The sequence below is a fragment of the Myotis nattereri genome (assembly GCF_964212035.1).
Source record: "Myotis nattereri genome assembly, chromosome: 5".
NCBI classification, from domain to species: domain Eukaryota; kingdom Metazoa; phylum Chordata; class Mammalia; order Chiroptera; family Vespertilionidae; genus Myotis; species Myotis nattereri.
This window is the reverse complement of record NC_138080.1, coordinates 80,506,068-80,518,679: the sequence shown is the minus strand read 5'-3', so window position 1 is coordinate 80,518,679 and position 12,612 is coordinate 80,506,068. Positions and strand designations below refer to the sequence as shown.

The window sequence follows — 12,612 nt, the reverse complement described above, 5'->3', positions numbered from 1 at the left end:
ATAAGGGATTAATATTCAGAATATTTTAGCCCAGCTGGTGTCACTCAGTGGTTGAGCATTGACCCATGAACCAGGGTCAATTACCAGGGCACCTGCCTGGGTTGAAGGCTCAATCCCCAGTAGGGGGCGTGCAGGAGGCAGCCAATCAATGATTCTCTCTCATCATTGATGTGTTGATTCTCTCTCATCATTGATGTGTCTATCTCTCTCTCCCTCTCCCTTCCTTTCTGAAATCAATGAAAACATTGTTTTAAATATTCAGATTATTTTTAAAACTCTTACAACACAACAACTAAAAAATAAACTTTTTTGAGTCAAAGTGATAGGGAAAGGGGCACATAATAGTAATAGAACCACAGTTGTTTAATGATTATTAATCTTACAGACCCTGGAAAACTGGAGGATGTGTTGCAAGAAGAAAAGCAGGGCTATAAAAAGACACCTTGGAGTCCAGATGGGTCCATTTCTCAGAAAAGAAAATACATTTTGAGAGCAGACCAAGGACAGGACACACTTTGACTTGACTGCTGGACTCAGACCCTCTCTGGGAGTTTGCCTCAGGAATGCTGACCATTCTCGGGACCCAGGAACATGCTGAGCTATGTTTAACATCATAGAAGATTAACTACCTTGTTATCGGATTTCAAGATCCTGGAAAGAGATGCACAGACCATGGACCCTGCACCTTTATACTGGCCCTCTTCCCCTTGTACATAGCCCTTCTTCCTTATCGCTATTCCTTATCTAATAAAAGAGAAACATGCAAATTGACCGTACCTCTGCTACACCCACAAGCCAAACCCACCAGCCAATCAGGAGCGACTATGCAAATAAACCCAACCAAGACAGGGGCGGCCACGGAGCTGGAGCGAACAGGAGGCTTGGGTTGCCCCTGGCGATGGAGGAAGCCAAGCTTCCCGCCTGCCCTGGCAGGCTGTGGGCTCTGCTCAAGGCTACAAAGTTTCAATTATAGAAGATAAATAAATCCCAGATACCTACTTCCAGCCACTGTAACCTCCACTCAAGGAGGGTCTGGGAGCCTGGGTTGCCCAGGGCCATGGCCAGACTGCAAACAGCCCTCAGCCCCTCACCCAGACTGGCCAGGCACCCCAGCGGGGACCCCCACCCTGAAGGGGTGTGACCAGCTTGAAAACAGCCCTCAACCCCTTACCCAGGCTGGCCACACACCCCCAGTGGGGACCCTCACCCCATAGGGGTGTGGCCGGCCTGCAAACCACCACAGGCCCCTCGCCCAGGCTACCCCATGCCCCAAGGGAACCCCCACCATGATCCAGGACACCCTTCAGGGCAAACCAGCCAGCCCCCACCCATGCACCAGGCCTCTGTCTATACTAATAAAAGGGTAATATGCTAATTAGACTGGGAGACCTTCCAGGAGACCTTCCAGACGTTCTTCTGGACAAAGCCATGGTGGCAGGGCCGAGGTAGAGGTAGTTAGAGGCCAAGAGGGGAGGGCAGTTGTGGGTGATCAGGCTGGTGGGGGGCGGGGCCATTGAGGGTAAGCAGACCAGCAGAGGGGCCAGTTGGGGCAAGCAGGCCACCAGTGGGGGTCAGTTGGAGGTGATCAGGACAGTGGGGGGGGGGGCAGTTTGGAGTGAGAAGGCCAGCAGGGGGGCAGTTGGGGGCGAGCAGGCTAACAGGGGGCAGTTGGGGGTGAGCAGGCGGCAGGCAGAGTGGTTAGGGGCAATCAGGCAGGCAGGTGAGCAGTTAGGAGGCAGCAATCTCGGATTGCAAGAGGGATGTCCAACTGCCGGTTTAGGCCCGATCCCTGTAAACCAGCAGCAGTGCATCCTTCGAGGGGTCCCAGATTGGAGAGGGTGCAGGCCAGGCTGAGGAACACCCCCTCCGCCATGCATGAATTTCGTGCACCAGGCCACTAGTCTATAATAATAAAGGGATAATATGCTAATCAGACAGGATAGACCAGACATCTTCCCGACATCCTTCCTGACAAAGTCAGGGGCATGGCCGGCCTGCAAACCGCCCACGACCCCTCGCCCAGGCCAGCCCCTCCCCCAGCAGGAACCCCCACTCCAATTGGGGGTGTGGCCGGCCTGCAAACCCCCAGCAGCCCTTCACCCAGGCCAGCCCCTCCCCCAGCAGGGACCCCCCCCACCCCCCGCTCCAATCTGGGGCTGCCTTCAGGGCAGGCCAGCCAACTCCCACTTGTGCACCAGGCTTCTATCCTATATAATAAAAGGGTAATATGCAAATTGACCCTAAGAGCAGAACGATCACTGGACCAGTCACTATGAGGCACACTGACCACCTCTTGGTCCCCTTCCCTGGTCAGCAGGCTCCGATCGCCTGATGGCTACCCGTGGCGGGGGCGGGACTGGTGAGTGGGCAGGAACAGCTGACCTCTCGGTCCCTTCCCCTAGCCATCAGGCACCGATCACCCGATGGCCAATGGGGAACTGGGGATGGGTGGCAGCAGGAGGCAGGGCTGGCTGTGGGTATCTGGGGAAGATGGCCCTGATCACAGGCCAGGCCTAGGGACTGTACCCACACACAAATTTTGTGCGCCAAGCCTCTAGTCTGTCTGTGTGTGTGTGTGTGTGTGTGTGTGTGTATATCCCCAGCAACCGGATGGCGGAATGACCAGAACGACTGGAACGACCAGTGGCTATGACGCACACTGTGGCAGCCAATCAGCCTGATCCAGGCCCCAATTGACCCTCCTCCCCTCAATCGGTGGCTGGGCCGGCCGGCCAATGACCTGCAGCCCCTGCCCCTCGCCAGGCCCCCATCAGGGCTGGCCAGCCCGACCCCACCTGTGCACAAATTGTGCACCTGGCCTCTAGTCCCTATATAATCAGCCAGCTAATGGGGTATGGGAGAGCAGAATTTTTAGGATGACATGCTCTCTCCAAAATACCAGCATTATTGGAATAAACACTCACATATGATTCAACCCTGTCTCTGCTTAATTTGGCTCAAGTAGTGGCAGGCAGCCTCAGAACTGTTTAGTGTCCATTATCAAAGGACATTATCAACAGGGTAAAAAGACAACCTATAAAATGGGAGAAAATATTTGTAAGTCATATATCTAATAAGAAATTAATATCCAATTGAAAGAACTCGTACAACTCAACAACAACAAAAACAACCTGATTAAATTAGGCAAAGGAGTTGGAGATTTCTTCAAAGAAAATATACAAATGGACAATAAACAAATTAAAAAAATGCTCAACATCACTAATCATTAGAGAAAGGCAAATCAAACCCACAATGAGCTATCACCTCACATCCATTAGATGGCTATTTTATTAAATAAATAAATAAAACAAGTGTTGGTGAGCATGTGGAGAAATTGGAACCCTAATATAAATCTGGTAAAATTGTAAACTGGAACAGCTACTGTGAAAACAGTATGGCAGTTCCTCAAAAATATAAGCATAAAATTATGATATGACCCAGAAATTCCACTTCTGGTAATATATTCAAAAGACTTAAAAGCAGGAATGCAAATACTTATTTGTACAAACATGTTCAGAGCAACATTCCTAAGTGCCAAAAAGTGGAAGCAACCCAAGTGTCCAACAATAGATAAATAAATAATGGAATATTATTCAGCCTTAAAAAGAAATTCTGACACATGCTACAACACAGGTGACCCTTAAAGGTATCCTGCTAAGTAAAATAAGCCAGGCGCAAAAGTACAAATACTGTATAATGCACTTATATGAGGCACCTACAATAGTCAAATTCAAGTAGGCAAAAAGTACAATCGTGGTTGCCAGGGGTTGGGGGACAGGAAAAGGAAATTATTATTTAATGAATGTGTATTTCAGCACACACAAAAACAGGATATATGAGTGAGAATATCATAATCAGGTGCAAATTTTAGAATTTCAGATAAATTAAAGATCACTTTCAGCAATGATAACCAATGTCTCAATGAAAACAAACATGTTAATCAGCCTTGAGAGATGGGCAGCATTTGTGTCAAAGAAGAATGGAATATCCAGTACAAATGCCCAGCAAAGGACATGTAGCAACAATTTATAGTAGAAAATAGCCTAAAAAAGTAAGTTAGGGTCAGAATTTAGAAGACCTTGAGTGCCAATGCCAATCTAAGAGCCTAACCAGTGCAACAACAACATAGCAGTAAGTTTCTCAAATGAGAGTATTGCTTGTATGGAAAAGACAAAATGATTGAAGGGGAAGACAGGAAGAAATTCAACTAACTTCGGCAATTACTTACAGAGCAAACTTAATGTCTCAGTAAGTATTTGCAACCTACAATAGCATACGTACCACCACCTTCACTAGGGGAAAAAGAGGGGTGTTCCAGGCATAGAAAAAAATAAAAAGTGAAGGGCGAGGAAGGGTTGGTAGTGACTGCAATGGAACAAAAAGGGATCCCCGGAGTACTGGTAATTTTCTGTTTCTTGATCTGGACGGTGGATATGGGTGGTATTCACTCAAATAATTCCTTAAGCAGGTACTCATGATTTGAATACTTTCTACATGTATATTATACTTTTATTTATGTTATACTTTAATGTCTTAAAAATTTTATCAAAATTAAAGGCCTAGCTCTGGCCAGTGATTCAATTGACTGGAGCAACATCCCGTGCACCCAAAGGTTGCAGGTTTGACTCCTGGTCGGGGCACATACCTACGTTGCAGTTTAATCGACGTTTCTCTCTCACATTATTCTCTTTCTCTTTCTCTTTCTCTTTTTCTCTCTCTCCTCCTCTCTCCCCTCTCTCTCCCATCCTCCCTCCCTTTCTTCTTAATGAAATCAATAAAAACAAATCCTCTGGTAAGGGTTAAAAAAAAAAATAAAGGCCTAGACCCCCCCTTCTAAAAAAACCCCAGCTGGAAGTCATACCTTAAAAATATTTACCAAACAGTATAAAAGATGCAACCACAGAATTTGTACAAGGTACCTAAGAAGCACTGAGATCCAAGAAAAAACCCTGAGGCAGCCAAGTCTAAGGTGGGTTTTAAAGAATAAATGAGTTTGTCAGATGGATGAGGGGGAAAAGAGGGGTGCAGAAAAATATATATAAAAGGCAACAAACAGAACAATTTATCCAGAAAACAAGTAGTTTCATATATAAAAGAATAAAAGTTCTAAGATAAAAGGATAACCTAAACTAGAGTAAAAACATAGAGACTGGAAAAAGTATTTATATAAGATGGAGAAGAAGTCATCTTTGATTAGATCTGGATAGAAAGGAAGAGTGAAATGGACATGGTTCTCAATTTGCCCAAAACAGCAATATGGTATTTAAGGTCCTCCATAATCCGATTGTTTCCTCATCTACCATAGTCCCACCCACAAGCTATACTCCAGACAGAAAAGACTCTCTCTTCCTTCACTCAACAAAGTATCTAATTTGCACTCCACAACTCCTACTATGCCAAAGACTAAAGGCTATCCATCCCTCTCTTCAAGATGCTCACAGGTTCACTTAATAGCAGGAAAGGCAAAGACAGACATCAATAAATAGTATAGTACAATGGAGTACACCATCCGGTGAGAAGAGGTTTGCTACCAGAAAGTAAAGTGCTGATTTGAGTCCAGAGATATTATTAAGAGTTCATCATGAAAATGATGGAATATAAATGGGGAAGGAGTGGTATTCTTGCAGGGTGCATCACTGAGGAAACAAGTTACAGATGAGCCTAGACCACCTACATCCAATCCATATTTAAGCCCTATCTCATTTCTCCAAAATACAGCTCCTTCATCTCTAACACCTTCACTACATCATCCTAGCTTAACTCCCTACTTCCACTTGTATACAAATACAAGCCCTGCAAGCACTAGTGCTAGTGATCTTAAAAAGAAAATCAGAGCATGAAACGCTCTACAATGACTTCTTACAGTAAAATCCAAACATGTGACCTGGCATTTCCTGGCAATCTCATGCAGGCCTCTCCTCACCCCAAAAGTATTCAAGCTACACGGGTCTTCTCTTAGGTCTCTAACTAAACACATGGAGCTCTTTCCTGTCTCAGGACTTCTACACAGCACAGGACCAGAGGACCCTGTTCCCTCTGTTCAGATCTTCAATAGCATACATACCACGACCCCAACAACCAGGTATGTCACATTATTGTTCCGTTCTCAAAGAAATTCCAGTGCCCTGCCAATTACTGATCTCCACCACTGGTTTAGGTCTCCAGAAAAAAAAGGTGTCTCATTTTGGGCATGCTGAGTTTGAGAAGCCCCTGGAACAACATGTAGTTCTCTTGTGCACAGTTGACCATGGGGTCAGGTAAGACCTTTACTCAAAATAGAAAGTTGGGCCCTAGCCAGTTTGACTCAGTGGACAGAGAGTCGGACTGCCAGAGTGAAGGGTCCCAGGTTTGATTCCTGGTCAAGGACACATGCCTAGGTGGTGGGATCGATCCCCAGTAGGGGGTGTGCAGGAGCAGCCGATCAATGATTCTCATAATTGATGTTTCTCTCTCTCTCCCTTCATATCTGAAATCAATAAATATATTATTTTTTACTTTTTTAAAAATGTGTTACTTTATTTTAAAAAAAAAATAGAAACTTTAGGACTGGCTGGTGTGGCTCAGTGGTTGAGTGGCAACCTTATGAACCAGAAGGTCAAGGTACATGCCCCGGTTGTGGGCTCGATCCCCAGTAGGTTGTGTCCAAGAGGCAGCCGATCAATGATTCTCTCTCGTTATTGATGTTTCTTTTTCTCTCTCCCTCTCTAAAATCAATAAAAATATTTTTTAAATAAAAAAGTAGAACCTTGGACTTTAGCATGTCAGTTTGATGACAGGAAGACTGTGCAGAGAAGTGATTCTCAACTTGGATGAAGAAGGCACCCCTGATCTCCAAGTCACTGTACGGAATGAGATTGAGATATTCCTTATGGGAGTGAGGGCAATGCCACATCAATGGTGTGAAGGGCTGAGCTATACAGGAGAGAATCCTAGCTGTGAGTGGGCTGGGGGGAGGGACGGGGGAGAGAGCCAAGAGAAGAGGGCAAACCAGAAGCCAGTCGTATCACAATTCCACAGACTCCCATACTCTTTCATACTTCCTCCCTTGGCCTAACTCTACTCGTTTTCATCCAGTTCAAATGCCACCCCCTCCTAGAAGCTTTTCTGGCCTAATCCAAAGAAAACTAGCCCCCGTCTTCGTACCTCTACAAGTTTCCCTTATTATGTAAGATCTGACCCACACACAGGTTTCTCATCAGTACTGTTATGGCGCTTCATGCGATCTGCCTGCCTTGCTCTACACCTGGGTGTGTGCCGTCCTGATCACACTGACAGCTCTCGGGGTAGAGACCGTACCTTAATCGTCTGTGGGCCCTTAAGAAAGTGGGGGGGGGGGGGGGGGAATTACTGTTTAACTTAATAAAAGTCAAGGAGGGTAAATAAGTGGGCAGAGATCGTGGATAACTTCTCCTCTCTTATAAAACAAAACAAAACATCATTCCCTTCAACATAAATATGAAATACCCTTAGTTTTGTCGGAGACTTAACATATTCTCTTCTAACTTAGTGTTAACTTCGGTACAAACCAAACAAAAATGTTAAAAAGACGCCGGAGGACAAGAAGAGGGTGTCAGTTCTGGACGTGAGCCAACCGCCGCCTGCATTACTGGGAAGCCATTCCTGCCAGGCCAAGGTGAGGCATTCAGTCGACATTTTCCTTTCAAAGTCAACCAAAAAGCCTCTAACGCCCCTGGAGAGCTAGAACGAACCCGAGCTGAGAGTTTCCTGGGCCTGAGAAGTCGCCTCCGAGGGTTAACTCGGTCCCCGCCCGGTCCGCGCGGGTGTGGCGCGCCGGCCCCGCCGACGGGTCGGGGAAAGCAAGCGCACGAACTTTCGCGCTCGCTCGCGCGGGGGAGGCGGCGTGCGGACCCGGCGACGTCCCGGCCAGCTGACCGGGCAAGTTCGGGGGCGGGGGGGCGGCGGCCACGGAAACCACAAACCACAATCACTTCCCCGGAAAACTCCGTTCCAGAACCTTCCCGTGCCGGGACCTGCGCGCAGATTCCTCCCCGAAAGGCAGCCCAGGGGGCCAGCGCGGGCCGGGCGCGCGCCCCGAGGCCACTTGAACAAAGTTTGGGAACCGGGAGAAAGTTTCCCGAGAGGAAGCGCGGCGGCCGTGCGGTCGGGGCTGAGGCTCGCTGGGCTCCGCCGCCGGGGCTCCGCCGCCGTGGCCCCTCAACTTCCCGAGCGCCGGCCCAGGCCGACCCCGCCCCGGCCGCCAGGGCCCAGGCCCGAGGCCCCGCCGGGGAAGCGGGCCGGCCGCGCCCGCCCGGAGCCCGATTCCCCGCGGCGTCGCGGAGGACACGGCGCCCCGCCCGCAGGGCCCCTCGGCCCCGCTAGGGAGCTCCCAGCCCGGCCGAGAGTTACCTGCGGCGAACGGGACGAGCGCAGGAAAATTCCCGAGGCTCCACACTGACGGACGCCGCTTTGTCTCCCTCCCGTCCGGCTCCAAGGAGGAAGTCGGCCGCCCGACGCCCCCGCCCCCGGCCCGCCCCCCACCCGTGGCCCCCGCCCCGCGGCCCGGGCGCCGCCCGCCCTTCCCGGCACCTCCCTCCGGCGCGCTCTTCCAGTCGCCTCCCGCCTTTGCCCTGCTTTCCCGGCCCTCGCTTTGGGGACCGAGCCCCCGACCAAGAGAGCTTGGAGACGCCGGGCCAGGACCCCCAAAAGGACCTCTTGAACCCCGCCCTTCACCCCACAGTTACCTCATTCCAGGCCCCTAGCGGCTTCTCAGGCCGGGAGTGACCCCAGAGGAAGGAGGAGCGGTGATTCCTGGAACAGCGAGAGTGGGCGGGAGGGCAGGTGAGTCACCGCGCGGCACACAGGTGAGTCTCCGGGCGCGGCCGGCGCAGGCCCGTCCCTGGCTGCTGCTTCAAGGACCTGGGCACCGGCCTCTGAGGAGCCCCTGGCTCCCAGAAAGGTGCCCTAGGCCCACCCCCTGTTTTACAAGAGAAACGGAGGCCTCGCAGCTCGAGGCGGAGTGGCACAAGAACCGACCCTAGGGACCTCCGAATGCGAGAGGGAAGCCCTTCTGGAAATCATCCGCTCACTTGACAGACGAGGAAACCAAAACCGCCTAGCTTCTATCCCTATCCCTCCCGCCATTTAGGGAATTTTATTCCCACTATCTCCCGTACCTTCCTGGTGAACGCTCAAAAGAACAAAACACACTACAAAGCAAACAAAACAAGATTACATAGTCACTGTCAGCCCCGTAGGGTGATGAACAAGGTTGATTTCAGTATTGGGCTATAAATCCAAAATAATGCAAGGCAATGGCCACTGCTGACTTAGTACTGAGTACTGAGCAGGGTGCTAGGGAGACCTGCCCTCAGCATGTCCACCCTTTACTACTCACACCTCCCTCCTCCTCCCCCTGGGAAATGCAAACTCCTGGAAGACAGGAGCTGTATCCCCGATAGCACTCAGCACAATGCTCAGCCCCTAGGCCAGTGGTTCTCAGCCTTCCGAATGCCGCGACCCTTTAATGCAGTTCCTCATGTTGTGGTGACCCCCAATTTCATTGTTACAAGTTGAACATAATTAAAGCATGGTGATTAATCACAAAAACAATATGTAATTATATATGTGTTTTCCGATGGTCTTAGGCGACCCCTGTGAAAGGGTCTTTCAACCCCCAAAGGAGTCGCGACCCACAGGTTGAGAACCGCTGCCCTAGGAAGTGCCCAGTTAACATCTGTGGATGAATGTGCCCAAAACCTTAACAAGGCCATTCTTCTCCTATTACACTCCGTCCTGTTTCTAACTTCAGAATATTTGCTCCTTTGGTCGCTCCTGCCTGGAGTGGGCATGGCTTCCCCAGCACTACACTTGGCTACCTAAAAATATAGTAGTCAATCAACAAATATTTGATTGAACTAACAAAAGATAGAGTTAAAGGATTATGCTCCATAACTTTGTATATCCATCACTTCACTTAGGACTAGCTACTTAATTTGTGAGGCCCCTTGTTCAAAAATTAACAATTTCAAGACACCAACAGCAGAGTATTAAACCAAGCATGAGGTCTTTCTAAGCAGGGGGCCCTGCTACAAAAGTTGATTGTTTGTATCCCCCAAAATTCATACATTGCAAACCTATTGCCCAAGGTGATGGTATTAGGCGATCAGCCTTTGCAGAGTGATTAGGTCATGAGAGCTTGGTGCCTTATTTAAAATTTAAAAAAAAAAAAAAGGCCCCAAAGAGATCCCCTCCCCCTTCTGCCATGTGAAGACACTGCAAGAAAGCTCTGACTATGAACCAGGAAGAAAGCTCTCACCAAAACATTACCATGCTGGCCTGCCTGGCATGGCTCAGCTGGTTGAGTGTCAACCCATGAACCAAGAGGTCACAGTTCAATTCCTGATCAGGGCATATATATGCCCAGGTTGTGGGCTGGATTCCCAGAGTGGAGCATGCAGAAGGCAGCTGGTCAATTACTCTCTCTTATCACTGATGTTTCTCCTCCCTTTCTCTCAGAAATCAATAAAAATATATATTTTTTAAAAATGACCATGCTGGACTTTCCAACCTCCAGAATTGTTAGCAATAAGTTTCTGACCCTGGCTGATTTGGCTCAGTGGATAGAGCGTCGGCCTGAGGACTGAAAGGTCCCAGGTTCAATTCCAGTCAGGGGCATGTACCTTGGTTGCGGGCACATCCCCAGTGGGAGGTGTGCAGGAGGCCGCTGATTGATGTTTTTCTCTCGTCTGTGTTTCTGACTCTCTGTCGCTCTCTCTTCCTCTCTGTAAAAAAAAATCAATAAAATTTATTTTAAAAAAATAAATAAGTAAGTTTCTGTTCTTAAACTATCCAGTCTGTGGTATTTTTGTTATAGCAACACGAATGGACTAAGACAGTCCCTAGATATGAAAGTACAAGGTTTATTTGGTGAAAAGAAGGGTCAGGTAGCAGAAAGAATACGATGAGAGACTTGCAGTATACCCCAGCTAAGGGGAGTCAGTTCCCTACCTCTGAGAAACTTGAAAAGCTTACTAGGAAAGACTTGATAGGTCCCAGGCACTTGCTACCTGCTGGGGAAGCAGCAGTGAATAAAAATGACTTGATCCCTGATAAACTAAAAAAGAATGTCAACGCCCTAACTGGTTTGGCTCAGTGGATAGAGCGTCAGCCTGCGGATCAAGGGTCCCAGGTTCAATTCCAGTCAAGGGCATGTACCTGGGTTTCGGGCACATCCCCAGTAGGGAGTGTGCAGGAGGCAGCTGATCGATCTTTCTCTCTCAGCGATGTTTCTAGCTCTCTATCCCTCCCCCTTCCTCTCTGTAAAAAAATCAATAAAATATATTTTAAAAAAAATAAGAAGGTCAAAGTGGAGATAGGGGAGAGATGCAAGTAGATTTGGGGAGGGGGGCTTAACCTAATCTAGGGTTCAGTGACATAAGGAAGTGACCTTTATGCTCTGACCCACTCCATTTAGATGTTAATACTCATCTCCTCCATCAAAACTGCTTTTATCAAGATCCCTGATAACCTCCATGATGCCAAATCTAGTGGTCAGTCTCTGTCCATGGTTGACTTCATTTGATCACTCTCCTCCTTGAAATGCTGTCTTCACTGGGCCTCCAAGGCACCAGGCTATTCTGATTTCCCCCCAACCTCCCTCACTGCAACTTCTTAGTCTCCTTAATCCTCCCAACCTGCACATGGTAGAGCAGCAGTTCTCAAAGTGCAATCTGAGGACTCCTGAGATCTTTTCAGGGGGTAGTAAGGTAAAAACTATTTTTGTAAAAATATTAAAATACCAGTTGCCTTTTTCACTCCCAATCTTTCATGGTACACATTTGAGTGTTCCACAAGCTACATGATATATGATACCGCATCTCATGAAATGCAGAAGCAAATATAAGAACCCAGCTACCTTTTCACTAAATGAGACATTAAAGAGATTCACAAAAATGCAAAACAATGACATCCCTCAATTTTATTTTCTTTTATAAAACATTATTTTTCTTTTTAAAATGTTGTATGATAACATGTAATAATACAGTAAACATTGATAAACTCACATTAACAAAAGCTCTTTAAGATCCTCTAAAATTTTTAAGAGTATTAAAGGATCTTGAGATCAAAAAGTTTAAATACTGCTGTTAGAGTGTCCCACGCTCCACCCCTGGACCTCTTTTTCTGTCTGCCAGCAACCGTGTCTGTCTGCCATCTCATCCAGTCTGTATCTCATGTTTCTATCTCAACCTGAACCTTTCCCCTGAATTCTGAACTCCCATATCCAGCTCCTGACTGGGTCCCTCCCACTTGGATATCCAGTAGGCATCTAGGCATCTCACACTTGGTGTGTCTATATGTCCAAAACTGATTTCCTGATCTCTGTTTAAACTTGCTAATCCCACAATTTCCTTATTTCATTAAATGGCAACTCAGTTTTTCTACTTGTTTAGGCCAAAAACTTTTGAGTTATCCAAAGTTTTCTTTCTCTCACACATTTCATGTCTGATTTCTCAGGACATTCTGGGCTTCTACCTTCAAAATATATTTAGAATCCACCAACTTTTTACCATCTCTGCGGTTACCATCCTGAATCAATCCAATATCCATCATTTAGCTTGAATTTCACAGGAACCTACTAACTGGTCTCCCCAC

At 47.7% G+C, this 12,612-nt stretch overlaps 1 protein-coding gene across 2 annotated transcripts in view; it reads right to left on the bottom strand.

Moving 5' to 3' along the window:
* Positions 1 to 10,736, bottom strand: part of CTNNA1 (catenin alpha 1) — a 185,380-nt gene extending 174,644 nt beyond the window's left edge. Inside the window, exon 1 of one of the 2 annotated variants that reach the window (XM_081090774.1) lies at positions 10,641 to 10,736. The gene's annotated coding sequence lies outside the window, so the exon portion shown is untranslated. Of the gene's footprint in view, positions 1 to 8,367; positions 8,445 to 10,640 lie in introns of those variants that run through there. The other variant, XM_081090773.1, reaches the window with a different exon arrangement.
* Between the last annotated feature and the right edge of the window lie 1,876 nt (positions 10,737 to 12,612).